A 26,054-nucleotide genomic window follows, 5' to 3' on the forward strand; every position below is an offset into this window, starting at 1 on the left:
TATTTCTCTGTGTGTCTGTGTCTGCTTCCCTTTTAAAGCTCAAGTTGGCAACCATTACAACATCTTGTGGCAATAGGGTTGCCAGGACTACCCTGTGATTTCAGAACCTGAACCTGAATATCATCCCTTGCAATACCATCGGTTGGTGGTGAGCCCCAGAGATGTTACAAGGGGAATGGTACAAGGGCACAATATTTTAAGCACCACCCACAGATGCATGAAGTATGTCATTCAGATAAACACCATCAAGTCTAAGAAATTAGGAAAAGGAGCTGCTCTCTGGTCACCTTGCGGTTCCTCACCTTTGACTTGAGGACCAGAGAAGGGCCAGTCTAGGCCCTGAGATCTGGGACTTTGTGGCCGTGAATTTCAGTTTAATTCTGTAGTACGTGAAGAATGTTCCCCTCTCCATCCTTATTGTTCTGCCATCCACTCATAGTGAGTGACTCCTGATTCTCATATTATGACAGGGAGGGAGAGGTTTCATCCTCTCTACTCTCTCCATATCATGCAGAGTTTTGTATGCTGGAATCCTCTCTCTCCTTACCTGCTTTTAGCTTAGAAAATGTAACAGTCCCATCAACCCTAAATGTTGCAAACATTCCCTCAACTTAAGAAACAAAGAGTCATGTTTGACCAAGCTGCTGTCCTGCATACCTCTACTGAGGGCAGCACAGAAGGGGAGTACACAAAGGAACAGTCCAGAGTCCTGTCCAAAGGTCACACAATATCAGTCAGTCACAGCAAAGGGCAGAGGCAAGAGCATAGTCACAAGGCAAGTCCAGCGGTCAGATAACCAGAGTCATAAATCAAAGAACAAGGACCACAGGAACATCAAAGCTGCAAAAGTGGTTGTCAGCTGCCATGAATCTGTGCAGCTGGAGGTTTTTTAAAAGGCCTCTGCTTCTCTCAGCTGAAACCTATTAACTCTCCCCTTGGCTTCTAGACTGGAAGACCTCCTCAAAGACTCCTTGACCTGTCTTCACTCCATAGGTCCTAGCATCTTCAGCCTAGAGTCCATAGAGTCTGTTTCTCTTTTGGCAGCTTCCTGAGCCTCCTTTGAGACTGTTGATCCAGGCATCCCCAGATCTGCCCCTGTCTCAGCCTCCTCCATGTCTTCAGGGTCTGAGTCCTCTGACTCTGCCTGTAAGTCAGACCCAGGGCAGTCCATGACAAGATCCATCTAGGCCAGAATCTCAATTCAAGCCATGGCTAAGATGTATCCCAGCAGCAATAGGATTTCCATGTTTGTATAGAATTGACTGAGTTGCTACAAGGCAGGGAAAACTTGAGGGCCAAATTTCACTTGGGGATCATATCCCAGTGTTGGGCAAGGTCAAAGGCTGGGACCACAAAATACAAACATTTTAAATCCTAAAACTCTTACAGCCAATAACTGTGACTATTGCTACACGGCAGGATTAATGCAGTTTGACATGGTTTTAACTGTCATGGCTTCATCCTATGTAATCCTGGAATTTGTAGTTTGTTGTGGTACCAGAGCTCTCTGACAGAGAAGGCTAAATATCTCACAAAACTACAAACCCCAGGATTTTACAGCATTGAGCCATGGCAGTTGAAGCAGTGCCAAACTGTGTTAATTCTGCACTGCAGATGTAGCCAAAGCCTTAGAAGAGCCCTTTTAACATTTTCACATGGTGGGGGAGAACTGTACAAAAGCTGGGACACCAAACAATGATGGTGGTGACCAGACACCGGATTTGACACCAAGGCCTGTGGTCCTCTAGTCCTATTGTACAATTTTGTAGCTCCATCTCACAAATGCAGTAGTAAAGTCCCCTTTTTGTGCAATGCTCCTGTTTCTTCAGTAGTGCCTCTAAATGATACAATGGATGTTACGCTGGCCCAAAGATCAAGGAAGAAAATGCAGATTTAAACATCAGGGTTTCCCCTTTGCTGGACTTCTGCCCAAGCTGGTAAATAGGTTCTCATAAATTCCCCCAAGTGCTGTACACTAATGCTTTGTTGTTCTGCCCAACGTTAGGAAACAATTATGAACAGCTGCTGCTGAATAGTCTTGGATGTTAATTATACTCCATATTTACGGTAAGTCAGTGTAGCCCGCTTTCTCAACTGGGCCCTATTAACCAATGTGGAAGATACTCAGCAGTGTAAATCCATGAACTCAGCACAGCACATGTGATCAGTGCACCCCAAAATGTTGTGGGACGCACTGATCATCACTGGAGTGCAATGACAGAAGCATTAGCATGTTACAGTAATAGCATCCAGTCCAAGACAATTAGATTAATGAGCATTGGCTAGAATCCTGCATATGTAAGTTCCCCTATGGAAGCAGTTGGGCATTTTTATCCAAACCAGAAATTCCATATTCAGTTCTGGGATGAGGCCTAGTGGTGCATATGCTACTGGTGTGTATGGATGCACTGTACTGTGTGCCTATGTGTACACATTCAGTTGTGCATTCAGTTGCATGTGTGGTACTTTGTTTCAGTTGTGCGACAATGTCATTCAGCACAAGAGTGGTATAGCACAAGTAATGCATAACTCCACATGCAGAGACCTAGATTTCACAACCCCATTGTTCTTGTCTATCGACTTCTCTGGTTTTGCCCGTTGAGCGTCCTTTGTTTGCTGGCACCCAGAAGCAGAAACTCCTAAGATGCTCACCTAGGGCCTTTGTTGTTACCTTTTATGTATCAGGTGCAATGCATCCCATCAATTGCTTTGTTTGCTGGCACCCAGAAGCAGAAACTCCTAAGATGCTCACCTAGGGCCTTTGTTGTTACCTTTTATGTATCAGGTGCAATGCATCCCATCAATTGCTTTAAGAGGTAGCCAAGAAACTTTTGTACTCTTCTACTTTTGCTGTTGTACTGCCCAGGGACTGGCATGTTAGACGAAAAGCCATAAGACATTTTGCTGATTGATAGTGAGCTTGAAAATCTGCTTATTTAGATGAAGGGCACTTTTAAGCTGCTGTTACATTAATTTTGGTGTGAGAATTGTGAAGTCTGTGAAGTAACCCAGTGTAGCTTTTGGAACCTCCACAGACCCCCTTCCAAAATCCCTGTCAGCCCTAAACAAATTTCAACCAAAACCATGCATTTTGGTTTAAAATATATTTAGAGAGCACTCCTGCTTTTGCTAGGATATAACAAATTAATTTGGGGGCTTCCAGCCTGAAATACACAACCCACAGTTCTCAAAATAATGTAGGATGTGACCCAAATGGCAACTAGATGATGTCCTGTGGCCCACTAGAGCTTCAGTTGTTAAATGCTATCAAGTGGAATTCAACTTATGGTGACCCTGTGAATGAGAGATCTCCAAGTCACTTCATCATCAACTGCCCTGCTGAGATCCTGCAGGCTCAGAGCTGTTCTTTCTTTAAGTGAGTTATCCACCTGGAATGTAGTCTTCCTCTATTCCTATTACCTTTTACTTTGCTAAGCATTATTCTCCTTCCTAGTGAGCCATGTCTTCTAATGATGTGGCTGAAATATGACAGCCTCAGTTTAGTCATCTTGGCTTCTAGGGAGACTTCAGATTTGATTTGTTCTAGGACCCAATTGCAGTTGGCTCTCCCTATCCATGGATTCTGCATCCATGGATGCAACCATCCATGACATGCAATATTCCAAGAAATAAATTTGAAAGAAAAAAAACTTGTTTTTACCATTTTATATAGGAGATATCATTTTACTATACCATTATATATAATGAGACCTGAGCATCCATGGATTTTAGTGTCCATGCAGGATCCTGGAACCAGAAGTCCAGAATTTGTGCATAAGACTTGGAGAATCTCCTTCCACCAGTGCCCTAAACTTGGAAGAAATGAAATACACAAATGGGTCAATTTCTCATGCTCTCTCTTGCCATCTTAGGTGCTCAGTGTCCATTCAGTGCTAGTGGAAGTGTTTTTCATCTTGGGACTTGATCAAACATCTAACCAGGTTGCCTTCTGGGGCTTCCTAACACACGGCTGCCATGATTGTTATATCCCATCAGAAACATTTGTCTGCACTAGTCAAAGACCAGGCTTTTAAAGTACAAGAGGCTCAAACATCTGGTCCAGGCAGAGATGGCTTCTCTGTTGTTTATGTCAGGTATTTATTTCACAGATGTGTAATACTTTCAGGGCCTCTTTTTAACAATCCCAAATAATCACCGTTGGCATAGAAAGAAATAGAATTTAGTATAATCACCATCCTCACCCAAAGCATGCCCAAATCTCTGATACACATGCAAAACATTTAAATTAAGAAATAACTCCAGGATGATAAAACCTTTACTTTAGAGTGAGCTTTATGCAACAATTTATAACAGGCTTCATTTCCCCCTTAGATCTCAGTTTTCTTTAATAACTTCTCTGTTCTTTAGCACAGATGGGTGCCTAAAAATAGTCAGCAGAAAACTGGCATGTTTTCTGGAAGGGAATTGGAAGGATACCATACACTAATCCTAGCAAGGCTAGGCTAATACATTTTCTTGAAAATGACCTTTTTACCAAAGCTTATTGCCAGGCCTTGCATCAGAGTAGGTTGGAAGGAGTGGGGAGGTGACACTAACATAACAAAATATTCGTCCATCTTGCAAATCTCCATGAAAGAAAACTGTCAAATGTATTCTGTGTTAAAATATGCAATTCATATTTATAGGCCAGAATCTTGCGAGCATCATACACCTGTATAAGTTTGCATATACATGCAGTTGTACTATTTGGCTGTTGTTCAACAGCTGTATTCCATTTACGGTTCAGTAAGACTTCCACAAGGGCAACCATTTCACATGAGCCTAAATCTTACTATTATTCTCAACTAGAGTAAAGCCATTAAATAAATAGGATTTACATGTTGTCTCACCATTCAACAATCATATGAGTCTACTAACTATGGGAATAACTAACAGGATTCCAGCCATATTGTTGCACATTGGGAAGAACACAACTATTCACCAGTGTCTTCAATTCATCATTGTTTTCATTGAAATTGCAGGAACACCAATGGTGCATTCCATAATGCTTCCCAATCTGATTGAAGTCGGTAACTAGCCTTTTATCCCTCCAATGTGCCAGGGACTGGTGTCATATTCATGTCCATTGGTTACAAATATTTCTTTATGTTCTAGAATGGCTTATGGACTATTATCAGTCCCTGGACTGCCATATTGCCCTAATGCGCAGTAGGAAAATAAGCAGGCAGGTTGGTAGATCCATAGTGGTTGCACAACTTCAGGATTCAGCAGGAGGGTTGTGTAATGCAAGCATCATCTAACAATGTGAGTGTTGGTTTATATCTTGCAGGAATGAAGTAGGATCATGGTCATATTCTATTCAATTACATGCTTCGCTTTTTTGGGGGGAGGGAGGTCGGCAACAAAGAATGGTGTTGACACAAGTGCTGTGTTTGGGAAAGTTCCTTTTTTTGGAATACAACAAATAATGTGTGAAATATCCAAAAGGTGTGTTTATGCTGAGGACTCTTAATGTGAATCATGAAACAAAGAGCAACAAGCATTTGATGGATGATTCATGCAGCACATTGGGGCAGATCCATGAAACCCTATTAGGCACCACCAAATAAAGGATAAGAAATACTGAGCCCCTTAGGGATGGTAAGAATATTTGGAAATATTGTTTTAAATGGTTGGAAAACATGTATTCTCAATGTTGAGAAAGCCGACGAGAAGAATCCTGGATTGATGAGAATCTTTGTAGTTCTGGATTTATTCTGTGCAAAATTAGCAAGTGGCAGTTTTGTGCAGAAAACAGCATTTTTCTGCTTGGGAACTAATATTTCAATGCAGAAATATTAGATGAGGGACTTGATATTCATTCCTGCACAGAAAATGCTGTAACGGGGGACTTATTCTGTTTAAATTTACACATGGTTGATTTGCATAGAAAACATCATTTTATGTGGGGAAAACAGCATTTTATGCGCAAGAATTAATATTTCTGTGTGGAAGTACAATTTTCCATGCAAAAAGGCTGTTTTCCCAAACAAAACAACCCTGCATGAATTTTGTGCAGAAAAAGTCCCAAATTACGAATAGCTTTCGAAAACTGCAAGGTTTTCTAATACTTTCTTGCAGCAGGAAGAAAATTGGCAAAATTACTCATTGCTACCTTGAAGAAGAAACTTAGGTCCAAAACACACTTCAGAAATAATCCGGTTTGAGACCACTTTAACGGCCCTGGCTTAGTGCTAGGGAATCCTGGGAATTGTAGTTTATTGTGGCACCGGAGCTCTCTGACAGAAAAGGCTAAATGTCTCACAAAACTACAGCTCCCAGCATTTCCTAGCATTGAGCCAGGGCCATTAAAGTGGTCTCAAACTAGTTTGTTTCTGCAGTGTGTTTTGGACCTCAGCAAAGAATTACATTCCTGTGCGCCTTTGATGAAGAACACATCTTCTGCACTACTCTCTTCTGCACCATATCCATATAACTAAGCTATATGGAAACAGTTGGAAAATATAAGCCCTTTCTGCCAAAGAATCCAGGCATGTGAGCTGGGAAAAAATTATAACTACAAATACATTTGACCATGTAAATAAATAAAGGAGTGGAGCCAACTTTGGTTGGCATGCTGTTATTCCATGCTGGGCATATGCTTCCTCTCTGGGCCTGAAATGTATTCCAATCCCATGTAAAATAGCTAAGCCTTTCATTAGTGGTTGTGTTTGTTTATAATAGCTATAATAAGAGAGCAATAAAAACATGAAAATCTAAAGTTAGATGAGGGACTTAAAATAAAGCAGCTCCCTTGGGCCAAGAAAGCATGTTGTTCTACCTATTTGTTACTGTACCAAAACACATCCCATATTCCTTCCCTCCCCTGGAAAGTCAGTAACAAAATCCCCTCTGGATGTATCTACACTGTAGAAATAAAGCAGTGTGACACCACTTTAACTCTCATTACTCCCTTCTGTGGGATCTTTAAGTGCCATGGCTCAGTGCTACGGAATTCTGGGAACTGTAGTTTGTCTAAAATTACAATTCCCAGAATTCTATAGCACTGAGCTATGGCACTTAGAGTGGGTTCAAACTGGATCATTTCTGCAGCCATAGAGGATTACTGTCCGTAGCGGAGTTGTCGAAATTACAAATGCCCAAATTCTATAGCACTGAGCCATGGCACTTAGAGTGGGTTCAAACTGGATTATTTCTGCAGTGCGCATGCCGCTGTAGAGGATTCAGCAACAAGGAACAACATTTGTATTGCAGCTGTATTATTTAATTCCCCCAACCTTTTTAAACCAGCTGGGCTACCGGCCAGTAGCTGAGCAAAATAAGTGGTGACAGGTGAAAGACAAATACACTCCCATGTGCTCCTCCAGCCACATCAAACCCTGAGGCTCTTCTCGCGTAATTTACACCTAATGAAACCTTGTGTCGGATGAAATTATTTAACCAAATGTTTGGTGTTCTGAAGAATGGACCCTGATTCTTTTAAAGGCACGGGGCTCTTCTCGGGCTATTACTCTCTGTCATGTCATTTAAGCACAAACAGAATGCCTTATCCTTAGATTTGAGCTTTGACTCATTCCTTTTCGGATCACCTTGCTTTGAGGTTTGAAGGCCATCATTTTTAACTTTAATTAGGGAGATGGCTTCCCTGGGCAACCTTAAACATTAGGAAGAAATATTTCCGGGCCAAATGGGTGCTACGCTGGGTAGATTTCAACACAGACAGAGCAAAAATAAACTTACCAGCTTGCAAATTTATATTGATCCGGGCCGGGCTCCAGGATAAACACATTTTCTTTCAATGTCAATTAAAGCTTGCTGTAAAGATAACAGAGTTAGATGCCCAGCGGTGGTGATTCTCATGACTTAAGGTCATGAGTGTGAGTTAGGTGGAGACCAATGGAATATAAAGAGGGTCATCCCTCCTAAAAGAAATAGATGGGCTGTTTGGGCGAAAGAAACAAAAAATAACTTTGTCAATCACCAATTTTACATATCCAGCAATTCTGTTACTATCGTTAGTATTTTGTGGGTTTTTCGGGCTAAGTGGCCACGTTCTAGAAGAGTTTATTCCTGACGTTTTGCCAGCATCTGTGGCTTGCATCTTCAGAGAAAGACCTTTTCAACGGTGGGGAGGGGTAGCATATTTATTACGTCTGAAGTGTCTTTTAATGCTGTTTTAAACTTATGGTACAAACTGAACCTTTGTACTAAGAGGGTTTATTTTTTATTTATTTGGTAAATGGTATTGTGTTTTTAAAATGTTGCACATTGCCTTGAACCCCATGCAGGGAGAAAGGTGGGATATACATAAAATAAATAAATTCAATTGTGGAAACTGTGTAGTTCTTTTTATAATTTTTTTTAAAAGAGCACAGCCTTCCTCCCTTATGCAACCTGTTTAAAAGGTGAATTGTTACTGATTCATCTTTTGTGGTGAATTGTCCAGGGAAAGAGTGGTCCAGGGAACTGCGATGGGTCAAAGGTTGATAATACAGCCTTAGGAGGCCATGCATTGGTCCAGGACTATATTTTACCTATTCATGCTCTGTCCTCTTTGTGAAGCCCACTTTCAAATTTCTACAAGATTTCCTTTCTACTTGGTGCATCTATAGAGGTAATGCAGTTTGATACCACTTTAAGTGCTGTAGGGCCATCCCATGTAATCCTGGGGTTTGTAGTTTTACAAGCTCTTTAGCCTTCTCTGCCAAAGAGTGCTGATGCCTCCAAAACTACAAATCCCATGATTCCGTAGCATAGAGCCATGACAGTTAAAGTGGTGCCAAACCGCATTATTTCTACAGTGTAGTTGCACCCCTAGTGAGAGATAAATGGTGAGAGGAACCATTATTGGGGTGTAGCTATTGGGAGGTTAGAACATGGCCTCCCATATTCTGCCTCCCTCCCCATGAATTTTTCCTTCTCTCTCTAAACTTCTTGCATTGCAATAACACCCTGCTACTATACTTATAAGCATGATTCTTTAACATCTGGCGTGTTTCTTCAAAAGGTGGGATCTTAACCAAACACCAAACCCAGGCCTTAGGGAGGAAATTGGAAGGACAATGGGTTTCATTTTGAAAGGAAGTAGAAGGGAAGTAAGCAGGAGTGACATTACTGTTTTGTAGTGACAGTATTGCCCTCCTAAATTAAAATTCCTCTCCCAATGAAGTTTTCCATCACTCCCCAACATTTTAACATTGACCTTCATTTTGGTTTCGAAAGATTCTGTTTAGACATCCAAAGAAATAGGGCAGGCAAAGTTACCAGCGGAATGCAAATACATCACAAATAAGGGTTCTCTCTATAAATTATTTTCAGCGCCTCACTATAGAGTGCTAGAAATGTGGGGATGGAAGGAAAATTTATTTGAGTGGGCAGAATTTTCATATGGAGGGGATAGATGAGAATGAAATGTCTTCATTCCAGCGCCTCACCCATAACTGTATATCTCCACCCACCCTTTCTATTGGTTAAAATAACAAGGCTCTTATATAGTTTAATTTTATTTCAATGGATCTTGCGTTGCAGATCTTCCCAATCGATTGTGTCCACTGGCCTCGTGGCTCTGTTTCTACCACTTCAGCAGGCTTCAAGATAGGGCCACCAAAGTTGATGAATTACTGCTACTCAAGCGATTGACACACAGCCGATTAGTGCTGTATCCAAAATGGCTAATATATTTGCGAGGAGCTGAATTGACCCACCAACAATCTGGCTGCCAACTGAGAACTTTAAGCTACAAAGACTAAGAAGCGGAGCATCTCCACGGGAGGCAGCTTATTAGGAAATCAAATTACATTGACAGCACTGCTTCGCCATAAATTTGTTTTCCATCCTTTTTCGTCCCAATTTTTCTCCCACTGGATCTTTACTTGCCAATAATCTGCAGACGGAAGCAAAATAATGGAAACCCCATCTCCTTACTGCGGCATTTCATACTGTCAGCCTCAACAAGTCCCTTTGCAGTCTTCCCTCTAAGGAAACAAGGAAAAAAGCAAGCCATACATCTCCTCCGCCCACCCAAAACCCTAAAATTTGTCATGGAATTGCTGGACTAAAGTAAGAATCAGTAGCTTCCTATGTTTTCTGGCACAGCTGTATGATTAAAAAATAAATAAATAGTGTGCGTGCCTTTCTAATTTAGGGGATTTCATAGCATGTCATGGTACAAAAGACCATTATCTGACAGGAGATGAAGCCATATTGAAGTCAATGAACAAAGAACTACATACCAGTATCTGAAACCAAGAACAAGATTCATCTTGGCTTCTCCTTTTAAAATCTCAAAGCATCAAGTAGTTTTCCAATCTACCCTAAGAACAGTGTAAGAAACTGGAGGGATCCATCAGAGTAGAAACTAGACAGATGTCTATAGCACTCAGAAGGAACCTACAGAGCCAGCAATGCCCAAGGAGAAAGAAGACAACTCATTGGCTTCAGCAAAGTAATCTGCAACAACTGTGGCTGTAGCAAACTATTTTGGAAAAGCTAGCTAGGAGTTAAAAGGGGGAGAGACACAAGCAAGGAGGAGGTGCTTCATAGGTGAGTAGGTCAGGTTGTGAGATCGTAAGTTCTTCGTGGGATGACTGGACTACAATCTGTTGCAGAAAGTTGGACAAACCACCCAGCCAACACAAGACATGTCTGAGTGATCACTTGACCCAATGAACCTAGGGGTAACAGGCTTGCCTTGCCATTGAGACTGAAGTTTACATCCAATTGCTAGTTGCAACTAGTGTTGTTTAGTGTCTTCAAGCAGTTTCTGAGTTATGGTGACCCTAAGGGGATCCTATTGTTGCGTTTTCTTGGCAAGATTATTTCAGAGGAAGTTTTCTATTGCCTTCCCCTGAGGCAGAGAGTTTGTGGCTTGCCCAAGGGCATCCAGTCAGTTTCATGACCAAGTGAGGAATCAAACCCAAAATTATAGTGCAACACTCAAAAACTGTTATGCCATGCTGGCTTTCTAGTGTAGACCCAATGAATCCAACAGGAATTGGCTTAAGTCAACTTTTCTTCAAGTTCCACTGAATCTGTTGTTCTGCTTTAGTTGAGATCAACAATTGAAGAGAATATTGTACTATTGTATTATTATTATTCCACTTTTACTGCTATGTCTGCCTCTTTTGACATCCTGGAGTTTGTATTTAGTGAGGCCTAAGAGCTCTCTTCCCCAAAGAGCAAATCCCAGGATTCCACAGGAAGCAGCCAAAACAGTTCAAGTGGAATAATAGCACTATAACAGTGTAGCATGGCATTGGATTGGAAGTATGGTATGATATTATTATGAGATGGTGTGTGTATATATGTGCATGTTTAACAAATTTCTGCTACCCTCTCCCACATTGTGTTTAGGTCTTGGTGGTAAAACTAGAGTAATGTTTGAGCAGTGGATGTTAACTTTCTCCCTCTTTCAAATTCACAGGTCACAGAGAAGACAAGACAATTCTTGGGTTATCTTCTTGGAATGAGCTTTTTTAAAAAGCGCCTGATACCCACTTCATTCTTCACTGCTCACAGAATTTGAAAGTGACAGAAACACTGTTGACGTCTTCTGCCAAGCATAAGGGAAGGAGCAGATTGTCTCTCTCAGTGAAAGAGACTTTATTTTGTTTGAGAAAAGACAAAACTCTGAACCACACATCAAATAAATCATACAGAGGCAGCATTATTTTTTTAAAGGAAGCAAGAGTTTCGCATATTAATATTGGATGACAATTGCACAGTGGCTCTAGAGGCAATCGCATTCTTCCTTCCCGGAACATGCCATATATAGTACAAGACGTTGCAGCAACCAAGATTTTTCAAACCTATAGCTGATAAAAGAAAACCGCCATCAAAAAGGTAGTATTTACATGAAACTGAGTTGCATGACTCTTTCTTTTCTCTCTCTGTTTCTCCATCTCTCTGTGTTAAAGAAAACTGATGGTACAATTGCTTGGAAAGGCATTTTAAATCACAGTTTAAACTTGAGAGGGTACTGAAGAAGTAGATGAGAAGAGACAGATGTCAGTCAGTCTGACATGTCCACATGCTCATAGGGTAACCTTAAGAGCATACAGGTCTCTTTTACCTTGGAGGATACATCACATAATTTGGATCAAAAAATCTGAAAATGAGGCTGTTCTGCTGAGATCAGAGAGGTACTCTCTAGTGATAAAATCACAATGGCAAAACACTCCTGAATTCATTTGCTTGCCATGGTCAACTTGTCATTTGTAGTTAGTTCTGAAACTTAACCGGAGTTTCTGGCTGATCAAAGTTTTCCATGGAAAAGCAAGAAGAAATAACAATGTCAGCACAAAGATGGACAGATCAAACTGTTGCATTTGGTATTACAGCAGGGGTGAGAAACTGTGCTAGAGGCCAAGGGGCAATTTTTGTCCTGGTGCCTTGCTCATGGGTCACAAGAGTAAGTGTTGGTAATCTGAAAGTTTGTAGAAAGAAATAAAATTGCATCATTCTATAAATAGAGCCGCTAAGATACTAGGGGGTTGCTTAAGGGGCTGCAAAAACAGAGTCCACAGGTAACACTATCCCAACCCTGGACAGTCAACATCAATGGTTGAGGCCAGTGGAGAAAAGTATGCTTTCAGATTTTATGGCCTACAGCATCCATAAGCCCCATCCAGCACTACAAAAAGCAATGCACTGTGGAAGTTGTACTCCAAGAAATGTGAGTGGATAAAAGTCTTCCACCTTGGATGTACACAATACTAAGCAAGATGTGTAAATTTACAGCGCTATATAAATAAAAGTTTAATGATGATGATGATGATGATGATGATGATGATGATGATGATGATGATGATGATATGGTCCATAAGTCTGACTCCTTTTAAGGCATCTCATGCATTTCAGAGCTTGGCAAAAAAACTACTGTTGGGATGACAACACTTACAGTCCCCCATCCACTGTGACCAATGGTCAGGCTGCTTGGCTTATTTTGGGAGCCATAGTCCAAAAAAAGCAACTTTTCCCAGCTTCTGATATATTCCTGTAGAGTACTGCATAAGGGTTCCATCTCCTCACCTTGAAGCCAAGCACTGCTGCTGCTTTCAGTTTGCTAACACAGAAAAGTATCTTCTAATTTTATCTCGGGCTACTGCGTTCTTCCACCGCTGTTTGCCAAAAGAAGGTCAAGCTACTATCTTTGTTTCAGATTCCCGCCAGCGGCCCCTGAAGCGGGTTCCCTTATAGTTCATAATTCAGAACTCAAATTTCATGAGACAACATCAGAAATGTCACTTTAAACCACACTAATTCCTTCACAGTTTAACAGGAGTGGGTAGCAGTGCAATTCAAACTGGGGGAGTACAGGGGGGCTAGCGGCGGTGAGAGCCTGTCTAATTTCAGTAAGTGTACCACAAGCCAATCTGGCAGGCTTCCACTTGGATCAGGCAACCGTCTGCTCTGTGGAAGCTGAAGGCACACTGATAATTATCGTTGCTGATACAACATCAGTTGCAGTGACAGTGCGGTTTATAAATATGAGCCCAGAGTAAGGATCACTCTTTCCCAGGCAGGGAGTTAACACTATTGCAGGAGACTTGTGAAAGCCCTATGAATTTCATTGTGACCACTTTTTCAGGCAATGGACCCACTTCTGTGAAGTTGGAAACTAATTTATTAGCTCCTCCGCATCCCTAAATGTTGCAACAGCTAAAAAAAAAAAAGTCAATATCATCCTGTCCGTTGTACACCTTCAAGTCATTTCTGACTTACGGTGACCCTAAAGCCATATCATGGGATTTTCTTGGCAGGATTTCATAGAATCCTAGAGTTGGAAGAGGCCACAAGGGCCATCCAGTCCAACCCCATTCTGCCATGCAGGAAATCATAATCAAAGCATCCCTGACAAGTGGCCATCCAGCCTCTGTTTAAAGACCTCCAAAGAAGGAGACTCCACTACACTCCGAGGAAGGAGTGTATCCCACTGTTGAACAGCCCTTACTGTCAGGAAGTTCCTCCTAATGTTGAGGTGGAATCTCTTTTCCTGTAGCTTGCATCCCTTGCTCTGGGTCCTGTTCTCTGGAGCAGCAGAAAACAAGCTTGCTCCATCCTTCACCATTTCTTCAAAGGAGGTTTGCCATTGCCTTTCCCTGAGTCTGAGAACATGTGATTTCTCTAAGGTCACCTAGTAGCTTTCAAAGCCAAACTTGTCCAAGGCCACCCAGAGAGTTTCAGGGGAACTGAACCCTGGTCTCCAGAGTTGTAATCCAAGGCTCAAACCACTATGCCACACTGGCTCTCAATATCATCCTAGGCTGCATCAATAGGAATGTAGTCTCTAGATCAAGAGAAGTAATAATGTTACTCTATTCTTCTTTGGTCAGACCTTACCTGGAATATTGTGTCCAGTTCTGAGCACCATAAGTCAAGAGAGATATTGAAGATTTTCATACCTGGCATAAATGTCACTCCAACATGGCTCAAATGTTCTTAAAAGGTGGAGGAAGCACATGTGTCTGAACGCCTGGTGTGTTTCCTTAATGGTCATGGAAACATCGCTTCCTCTAGCGTCCCTGAATCATCTCAAGGGGAGCGGATTTCCTATGAACACAAATGTTGTGTTCATAGGAAATCCACTCCCCAGGAATGATTCAGGGTTGCAAAGGAGGGAGCAATGATTCCCTGATGATTGAGGAAGTGTGCCAGGCATTCAGACATGGGCGCTTCCTCCACCTTTTAAGGATGTTTGAGCCATGTTGGAGTGAAGTTTATGCCAGGTATGAAAATCTTAAATGACAAGCTGGAGGGTGGCCAGAGGAGGACAACCAAAATGGTGAAAGATCTGAAAACCATGTCCTATGAAGAGAAGCTTTGAGAGCTGAATATATTTAGCGTAGAGATGATAAGGTTAAGAGGTGACATGACAGCCATGTTTAAATATTTGAAAGGATGTTATGTGGAAGTTTTTTTTTCTTTTTTACTTATTGAATGTCATCATCATTAAATGTAACAATGAAAACTTGTTGTTTTTCTGTGTTGCATGAACATTAGCAGAGATAAACTGTTCGCTGAGTGCAATGATTAATGATTGAACAGTGCAGTTGTTGCAGAAATAAAGTCATGCCGCGAAGAGAGATCTGAAGATTATATCTAACACCAGGGGATGGCTTATTAATCACACTTCTGGAAGAATTTGTGAGTAAATCAATCCGCCTTATTAATGATATTTCAACTTTGCTCTGTGAGATGTCTTTTATGCATCCAGAAGGGCAATTATCTGTTTAGGCCAAGAAACAATATTAGTTACAGCCAGTGTGGAAATCTTTGATCTGCATAGCTTAAATAAAGACAAAGGGGCCAAGGAGGCAGAATAGGAAAGGATGAAATGCACTCCAGAGGCCTTGCATAAACATGATGACACAAAAAAGACAAAGGTTTCATTGTCATGTTTTGTTACCTTCTCTATGGAAACAACCTATGCCAAAAATCCGGTTGCTAGTCCCAACTAGATCTATTGATTAAATGGTTAAATGACAATCAAGCAATTGATTCAATGGGTCTACTCTAATAGGGACAAGGAAATGGGTTAGGATTGTGGAGTAGGAGGGCAGGGTCAATTTTAATCCTTGCCGTCGTCTTGTAGGCCACACTGGCACATCTGACATGATACATCATTTCCTATTTTGATTTTGACCAATTTTCAGCCTCTTTTTCTTTTAAGGTTACATGGAGGGCTTCATAGGGGAAGTCGAACTCTTGTATTTTGCAGCAGTTTGAACCATTCGGGATGGAGTTGGGGTGAAAAATTGGCCATAGTTTGGAGGGCTTCAAGGTAGCTTCAAGGACCACTCTTTTTGTCCTAAGGTCAATATACGGCCGTTGATTAACACTTTGTCTACCCCGACAATTTGAATATATAATTATGATTAAGTTGGCATAGTTAAAACTGTGATAGTATAACAAGCTCATGGGGGAAACAAAAAATCTTTCCTCAGCCCCAGGTTTAGAGGGATTCTTGTATTACATGTAGTTGTTAACTATATTCCAGGATGCTTTATTAATTTAAGAGTCCTTCAAAGAAAGATCTTAAATTCTTGATCGCAGGGAGAAAAAGAAGGCAGACAATAATTTAAAAAGAAATTCAAGGCATCCATTTTTCGACTTGTCTGTCATCGACAATTGAGGAAAGTGAGAGAGTGGAGGCAGGGGAAAAATGAGTTTACATAGATCCAAATGGAAATCCATACGTAAGCCTGCAAAGGAGTTTTGTTAACAATCTTAGCATGGATGTTTTAATTGCTTCAGCGTGGACATCGTAAAAGTTTAAAATTAAGACATCACTGGCTTTAGATGCTGAACAAAGCAATATGACGCACGCCGGGTCTTATTATGCATAGTCCTTGCCCACATGCCCAGCTGTGAAGCTAAATCTACTCATCTTGGAAGAGAGTTTTGGACTGTGCGAACCTGCATTCCCCATTTTAGTTTCAGCTGATCTGAACTCAACATCTGTTCAAGAGCCTGTTGGGGCTGGAGGTCCATATTTCATTCATATCAGCAAAGTTTTCATTCAAAGCAGGATATGAATTCTGTTTCTTTCTTTCTGGGTAGCTCTGTGTATTTTGAGACTGGCTCTCAATCAGGGTGATGTACATCCGGAAATGAAAAATGGAACAAGTCACATCTTCATCTGGTGTCTGGCTCTCAGAACAGGACCAACTGTATGCTGGTCTGGCAAATCCACAGAGGAGTTCAAACAAGAAGGAAATAGCCTTCATCCAGTTTTCATCCAAGCTTATCAACATTCATGATCAGGGCAATATACTTTTCTTCCCCACAGCTGTTACTGGGTTTCTCTCAAATCTGATGAATATGTGCAAGGCGGTTTTAATAAAATAAGGACATCTTTTGCCCCAGTCCAGCTGTGCATGTTGCTATCTGAAAACTCCTTAGCTGCATGAACTGATTAAAATGATCTTTCAGCATTGGGCACCTGTTATGTAGAAGGAGATGGGATTTGCTTTCAAAATGGTCTGTAGTGAAGTGCCCTTTGTATCTACTGCCCTCTCTGGGACCTGAAAGGTACAGTTGGGAATTGCCTTCTATGGAAGGTAACATTTTGATTCCTCCCATACTGCATATTTTAACAACTCAAGGTCCAAGTAAAGTTAGACATAGAGACGAAACAGACTACCCCCAAGGAAGGGGGGGGGCTTCAAACCACCCCTGACAAAGCTGTATTGGGGCTGTGGCAATTGCATGCCACATATCCTAAAATTGCTTCACTGGCTGCCTATTAGTTTCCAAGCACAGTACAAGGTGTTGGTCATCACCTTCAAAGCCCTAAATGGCCTGGGTCCAACCTATCTTCAGGACTGCCTCCTTCGGTACAATCTACCCTGCATATTCCAGGTCTTCTTGGAGGAATGTATTGCAACCCATAAAAACTAGGTTAACTACAACCAAACAGAGGACCTTTTTGTCAACCGCTCCCAGGTTAAGAAATGGCCTGCTGGAGGAGATCCATCACATTACCAACTTCGACAGCTTCAGAAAAGCTCTCAAGACTGATCTCTTTAGGCAAGCCTTTCCCAAATAGAAAACCCAGCCACCAACCTGAACCCTCTTCACCTCTGACGTTGCTGCAGTCTGTTTCTGTGATTGTTAATTTTGATGTATGTTTTTAAATTGTTAATGTTTAATCAATGTTTTAGGGGATGTGAGATATGGGGGTACGGGATTGTACAGTGCACCTGTGTTATACACGGCTTTGAGCATACGTGCAAAGCCGTGTGGGAGCGCACGAGGTGCAAGGGGCAGCACGTCCCATTCGGATGAATGAGGCGTGTGCCCATGGCGCGTGCACCGCCACACCACCGCATGCATGAGCCCCATTCACTTGAATGGGACTTGAGCATGCGTGGTATTTGGCTTATGTGGAGGTGTCCAGAACGGATCCCCCGCATAAGCCAAGGGTGCACTGTATATGAATTTTAACTTGTAAACCGCCTTGATTGTCATTGAAAGAGAGGTGGGATATAAATAAAAGTTGGCTAAAAAAGAAATGGCAAACAGATGGTTCTTTTTGTCCTTGCAAAAAGCCCGCTTGTCAATCCCGCCACAGCCAGAAGCGGGCTTTAAGGCACTTTGGTGGCACACAACATCTAAACGGAGCACCACTGGAGTGTCCAGAAGCTGGCCCATGTGTGGGCAGCTGGGTGATGTGAAGCTGGCTACTGGGCATCTTGGGGATGTGCATTGTGTAAACACCATGCTCCCAAGTTGCCCAGAAGATGGCACAAAGAGACAGTCTGTTTTGCCTCATAGTGAATCAATTGGATCCATGCAAGTGTTGACTTTTCAGTAACTGATTCAATACATCTAATCTAGTTAACACTACCAACTGGATCTAGCCTGAGTTTGTTCTCTCCCGGATATGTGGAAATTTGCAATGGGGGTGGTGGGGTTAAACTTTTTTTTTAAAGAAAGACTGCACCAGCCAAATTATATAGGTGCAGCAATTTCTATCATGGAGGAGGGTCATGTTGTACTTTGCTACCTTATAGATGTTAAAGATGGCAATTCTTGCTACAGAAAGAAAGGTAGAGATCCTATTTCAGCACCAAATCTTGCACAGCCTCACATGGCTAAATATACAGGGATTTATTTCCAAATTAGAAGAGTTAAGCCCTCGAAGACTTGGATCTGAATCAACAATCTTTCAGTTGCTTAGGAAAATATTAAAATTTGGGTTTCCCCCCTTTATCCTGAATTTTCAGATTTTAGAAAATGCTTATAAAAAATGAGCCAAAAGAAAATTCTGACTTTCCATCAGCCATCACAGTTTCTGAAGCTTGATGTCTTTGGTGTGTACCCCTTCTTTTAATGTGGTTTGTTTCTGCTACAAAACACTATGATTGTGTCTGCAGTACAGAAATCATCCCGATCCACACTTTAACTGCCATGGCTCAAAGCTATTGAATTCCAGGTACTGTAGTTTTGGGAGATATTTAGTCTTCTCTGTCAGAGAGCTCTGGTACCCTCACAAACTACAGTTCCCAGAATTCCATAGCCTTGATCCATGGCAGTTAAAGTGGTGTCAATCTGCATTCTTTCTGCAGTGCAAATGCAACCTATGTAAGCCTAGAAAATGCTGGTTTAATAGGAGGATAAGATCATTGATTTTTCATATGTAAAAGGGTGGGTCTGTATCTACAGTTGGCCTTCCACATTTGTGGATTTGACTTTTGTGGGTTTGTTTATTCTCAGATTTGATTTATAGGTTCTCTTTAGGAATTTCTAGATTCTCCAGTGCAACCCTGCCAGACGTTGACCATAGAGTTGTGCTGGAGGACCTAGCAAATCCTAGACAAATTGGTACTGTGGGCATTTATAGGTCCTCCAATGTGATTCTGTGGTCAACGTCTGGTGAATGTTGGCCATAGATTTGCATTGAATGACCTAAAAATTCCTAGAGAGGTGTTCTCTTAGGTAAAAATAAATAGTGTTTTTAGTTGATGTTTTTTCACTTTCTTAGGGGTCTTGTGCCCCTAACCTCCCACTGTATTTGGGAAATGTCTTTTACTGCTTCTTCTAAAGAAGAAGCTGTTAATTATATTTTCCTTTGGTCTTCGGGTTTGAATTCCAGACTCCTTCAGCCACATCTTCTGTTAAAGAGGAAGAAAAGGCGAAACATGGAACAAAAACAGCCATTAGCTGATGCATCTACTGACACAGCCAGTGATATATTACCCACCAACTGAACCCTATGTTTTTAAGCAATGAAAGTGGTTCAGAAAATTAGCCTACTTAATAGCGAGACAGACAAAAATCTAATCTACCATTCATGCAAAACACAATGAAGTCCAAATGTTACGGGGAGGGGAAAAAAAGGCATTTTTGTTTCACTAAGGTGTACATGTTAAATAATCAAAGGATTCAACATGACAATATGGTTATAGATAGTTATCTTAAGTGCCTTCTGTGGTGAGAAACTGAAATTAAGAACTTGAACAAAACATGAGACATGAAAGCGCAGGTTCTACAAACACTAGGTTGCTTATTAAAACCACTTTGATCCATCGCTTCTTTGATATCCTAGGTCTTATCAAGAATTCACTTTCAGGGGTAAATATAGGTAGTTCAGAGAGATTTTATGACATACTGTACATACTCTTTTTTTCCCCCCAACATTTTTTTTTAATTACGGGGGAACTGTTGGGGAGGGAGAGAGAAATCAAGAAAGAGGGAAAGATATGCTGATAGTATTGCTACCTGATATGGCTAATTTCAGAAGTGCTGATTATTTGGAAGACACTCACATGCATACCATACTCCCCACCTAAAAGAGATTGGATTGGAATTATACCTTTGTGCTTTAGGCAGTGCGTGTTCACTAGTAAAGTTCAACTAGATCTGTGTTTAGGCTGGGGAGGAGAATCATTTGGCCTTCTTGAAGACCTACACCACTTGGTTGATTTTCTTCTTTGCTTTCTTCACTGTCCAGCTTTCGCAACCATACACTGCAACTGGAAATGCGATGGCAAGATGCATCGCATTACTTGCAATACAATACTTGATGGCTTAGGGCCCATACAGACAGGCCAAAATAAAGCTGCTTTGGGTCACTTTGGAAGTATGCTGTTTAAATGACGTATACATCTTAAGAGGCCAGAAGCTGCGCCAAAGCATTGCTCCAGTCTTTAGGACTGGAGTGTGGCTTTGGAGCAGCTTCTCTGGCCTCTTAGGACACATACATCATTTAAACAGCATACCTCCAAAGTGACCCGAAGCAGCTTTATTTTGGCCAGTCTGTACAGGCTCTTAGTATGGCTTGGTGTGCTGAGGCAGCAGTCTGTTGCATCTGTCAACAAGATCCTAGCATTGGATTATGAGGTAAATTATCGTCCTCTGGCTGATTCCAGTGGGATTTGTATGAAAGGACTTCCCCAAGAAACTTACCCTTGATCTTGATCTTCAATACAAATTGTCATCACAAGTGAGAATTATTGCTGTGTTCAAGCAACACTGGAAGGTTGGGAAGGCCATGTGCAAAAAAAGACTGTGACACATAAAACAAGCTGGCTTTCCCCAATTACACTTCTGGGAATATATGACAATATATATTTTGATGCATCTAATTCTCCATCACCTTTTTAGGGTTGCTTTGATATCTAACATCATGTGAGACTAGTTTCTGTCCTCAGCATGAAGAAGAGGTCTGCTGATTCCCAGAGCTAGAAGAAATAACAAAATAATACAGATTATTCAGAATGACTGGTAACTTTTCCAAGTTTTACTCAGGCTTCATCATCCCAATATTACTGGCTCCTAATCCTGTTCCCATAGTGTTATTTCAGCAGTATGCTGTAAAGGGCACATAGGTATGTACGCCACTTTGGCTGACCCAGATATCACAGTTGAAACAGCACTTCCCCTCTGCTTATCCATGGCAAGCAAAGTACCAATATTTTAATGAAAGTGATGTAAAATGACAGCTTATAATGGAAGAATATGGATTCTGTCAGGCATCTGAACTTGTCATAATCCATCCAGCCAACTGGTAAATTGTCCAACACCAACATCTTATTTGGGGTACCAGATTACAGTTTTCATTGGTTGTGTCCAGGTAGAATATAGAGGTTTAGTATTCCAGGTTTGTTTTCTTTGGAGAGGGATCAGATCCAAGCAAGAGAAAGGGTTGTGTCTCTAGTTCAATTAGAACAGCAGCCGACTACAATTTGTGAATCTTCATTGACATGGGGGGGGGGTATTTATTTACTTATTTAACCTATTATTTTTCACCCAGTCATTGTGGCACCAGGGATCACTGTCCACTGTGCTTTGCATCCATCTATTTCCTAATGCAATCCAGCCCCAATATCTATGGGAGTTATAGTCCTGGATTGACTGTGCAATGTGAAACTGAGGACAATAGTGAACCTTATTGAAATGAACAACTTTGACAGAAAAATGCCATAGAATCATGCTGGAGGACCTAGAAGATGCCTGCAGAGAACAAACACACACATATACACGCACATATATTTTGAGCATGGATTAGGAAACGGAAACCATGAGTACTGGTCCTGTGGATATGAGGGTCATAAGTAATCCGTTCCATTCATCTCGATCTGGGAACAGCCTCTTTAGCAAAGATGATTGGCCAAGAAGAGAGAGTTTGTTCTGATCTCAGCAACATCCTTGAGAGCTTTGCTTGAACTAAGTTGGAACAGAGCTAAAATAAGACAATGCAAATGTTGCAAACAGGCCTATAGCTAAGGCCACAATATTCATTTTCCGGGAAGGACACAACCGATTTCTCCCAGAGCACTCAAGGATGAGCACTATTTCTTTTTTATGGTTTCACTTTTTATGAATCGTTCTGGGCAAAAAATCTGTAATCAATAAGCTATTGTTCCGAAGCTTCAAAGCAAATCCTGTTGTAATGATGTGAGTATTTGTTTAGCCACATGTAACCTTTATTTTTATGGCATCATGTGACAAAGGCAATATAGCAATACAAATAAAAACCAGGGTTCAGCACACATGTAGCTCATGCATACGTATTCACAATTTGGATACTCAGTTTAATATATATATATATATATATATATATATATATATATATATATATTCCTGCCTATAAAATACTTGCCCACATGAAAAAGAACTTAAATTGCTTCTGGGGATATGTGAGTCCTGGGCTTTGTTAAATATCTGGAGAGCAGCCACCCAAGATCCCTGTCCTTATTTTCACATCCATGGCGCATAGAGGACTTGTTCACAGTAGCTGGTTAGTGGGACTTTGAAGAGGCAGAAATACAGTGGCCAATTGTATGTTACTTGATTTGATCTATTTGGTTTCCGCCATGCTTTTCTCCCCAGAAATGAAACTCAAGGCATATAATGACTGAATAAATTGGTATTGTTGCATGCATAAAATACATTAATGAAAGGCACTTTAGCGTTGGCTTTTTTAAAAAGAAAAGAAGAAAAAGAACGCACTACTGATTTATATCTACAAATAAGAATTCGATTTGTCTGTGTATGGAATTTGTGTTTGGATTAGGAAGTTGTGTGGATTTGTCTCTGATTTGCCTGTGTTTGAAAATGAGGTGCCAACTCTTTCGATAAAAGGGTACATTTTCTGTGCTCATGGGATTTTTTAGAAATACTGCGACCAGGGTAAAAGGGTACATTCTTCCTTTGGCAATCACAAAAGCTGCTGAAAGAATGGAGTTCATGGCTTCCATTGGAGCAGATATTCATTACACAAAACAAGACTCTTAGCAGGGATGTTATTGAACCAACTACAAGGAAACATTTCCATGTGCTGCAAATATGCAAGAGGGCAGAGCCAACCAGTGGCGCATTGCTTTGGAACAGTGACTCCATCCTGGGTTCTACAAGCGTTGCCTTGGATTTGTTTTTCCTTGGTGTTCTCCAAGGTGCTGAACGTTTTATTCAGTACCAGGGATAGTTCCCATGAAACCTGGAACATTTCAAGAAAAACCTAGCATTTCTTCACTGCCCTAAAGTTATGGAGCCTGTGCTTGACAGGATTGAGAGGACCCTCCATTATTTGTGAATTTGGTCTTTGATGGAAGAGACATTATATACTAAGAATGCAAAGAATATTCAGACATATTGAAATAATAGATAAAAAATGGACATACCAATTAGGAAACAACACTGAAAAGGAGAATCCTATGATTTGGGACTTTTTTTCTGTGCTTTTGTCTCTCTTTCTCTGTGTTTGTGCATGTATTGTTTTTGTTCGCAGAATAAATCCTAGACTGCAAATAGTCCCTTAAAACTGCAGTTTTTGTGGACATTCTAGCAGCAAGGAGAAAAATGGTAAAATTATTTGTTCTCGCCTATGTGACCCAAAGGTATGAAAGATATACATCCGTACTACACACATACCAATGCATATACGAAGAGCCACTTTGTATATAAGGAAGTAAACAACGTGCATTAACTTTCTTCTGCCCAATGAGATGCCATAAAAACAGATATGATTTTTTTGGCCTTGTGTAATATAGAACAGAACAGAATTATTATTAGTAGTAGTAGTATTATCAGTATTATTGCACTAGCAGGAAAAATAGCAAAATTTTACTTTGCAAAAAAAACCATATACAAAAATGAATATCATGGATTTGGGGAAAATATTGGCAATTCATGGACTGTGCAGCATAAAACCACACCACTCCAGTAGCAAAATTACTGGATTGCATTACTATGCAACCAATTGAGAAATGGGCATTATAGTTGTATGCAGAATGTTTGATCCAATACTCTGCATACTGCTAAGATCCATACTTGCAGTAGAGCCAGTTGAGCAATGGTTCACATTGGTATTAAAGGACTTACACAATACTGAATATGATACGTATTTACATTTATACCAGTGTAAAACCAGAACAGGATTCTGCCCATTCTCCCCTGGCAAAACCTACGCTACCTGAAGCTCCCCAAAATGCATGGACATTGGGTTTATTGTACTATGGATGCCATGATTAAGAATTCCTGCCATGAGCATCCTCTGAAGCTTCGCCTCTTGTTAATATTTCTGAAGGCAATCCAATGCTACATAGGGCCTTCGGTGATGCAGTCATGGTTTAGGCATTCTGTCTACATATCTCCAATGGGTGTTAAGAATTTAAAACTTCAGGAGTAAGTTTGGTAAAAGGGTTTTTACCTCCTCTACAAGAGATTTCCCTGTGTTTCTTATCTGCCAGGCCAGACCTAAATCGGGTTGCCATGTAATCAATGGGCTATGATAGGCTGATTATCATGTAGGATAAGTGATATCTATTAGAAAAAATTGATCCTGACATAACTGGGGGAGAAAAAAAAGAAGAGGCAATAGCTAAAAGCGAGAGACCACAAGCCCCGAACTGGCCTTTGTACATTTTTAATGGCTGTCGTTTTCCTGAAGGTGCCTCAAAAACAGAAGAGCTCTCTCTCTCGGTAAATCTATATTGATTGCATAATCCTTGTCATCTGTTAGGCCTAACAAAGCTGTCACAGCACAGTCACAAGCAAACAGATTTTTTTATTTGATAACTTTCTTTCCATTTCAATGCTGGAAGCGTGCAAGATTTAGGAGTTTCTAGGGAGCTGCTTCATATTTTAGCCTGCTTTGGCGCCGCTAATTCCCTTGGTGGAGAGGCCCTTGTTTTTCTCGGTGACGGATTGACTACCCGCACATTTAATTAAACCCGCATCTTCCAAATTACAGTTTACGAAGGAATCAGAAGCTAACTGCCAAGAGAACCGCGGGTTCGACATTGTGCATGTTGTGTTAAGAGGAAAGCTGTGAGTGATGATGGCTGGGAGCTTGATAAAAATTGTAGGGGTGGGTGAGCTTCAGGCTGTCCCCAGTGACAGCATCTCTCTTTATGAATACAGAAAAATTCATCAAACAGAAATCATTAAATGAAGCAGATGGGGCTTCTTGCGCGTAGCTGATGCATAAAAGGCGGAAGGAAGATGAGGAAGACTCTGCAAAGCAGACCCATCAGATCAAAATGACAACCCTGAAAAGGTGCTGGATGGGCGGGGGGGGGTTGTTTACTATTGTTGTCCCTGCTGGATAATAATGGTAGGATTGTTTTGTTGTTGTTGTACACTAATCAGAAATGATTATTTACATTCACTGTCAAACTTGTGTCTAGGTGTGTCCCCTGAGTACCACCCATTTGCTCTCATTGCCTCAAGATAAGAAACCTCTGAAAAATAATAAATGGAAGGGTTAGTGGAGAAATAATTTGTCTAGAAAAAGTGCAGCCTTCAAACTTCATCAGTCTCTGGCGTGAAATCGCATGGATTCATTAAAAAAAATAGATCAATTGAAGCAAATGTTGAATGGTAAACAGGCCTAAATATCTTAAAGGCACCAGATCCTATCTGGTCTTGGTTAGTGTTTGGCTGGGAGACTGCCAACGAATATCAGGTGCTGTAGTCTATTTTTCAGAGGCAGGACCTGGCAAAGCCACCTCTGAGTATTCGTTGCCTAAGAAAACCCTATGAAATTAATGGAGTCATACATCAACAGGTGACTTGAAGGTACACACACACACACACACAAATATAGGTAAACTCCATTGATTCACTAGGTCAACATGGAGGTAAAT

Source organism: Sceloporus undulatus, chromosome 8, assembly GCF_019175285.1.
Source record: "Sceloporus undulatus isolate JIND9_A2432 ecotype Alabama chromosome 8, SceUnd_v1.1, whole genome shotgun sequence".
Taxonomy (NCBI): domain Eukaryota; kingdom Metazoa; phylum Chordata; class Lepidosauria; order Squamata; family Phrynosomatidae; genus Sceloporus; species Sceloporus undulatus.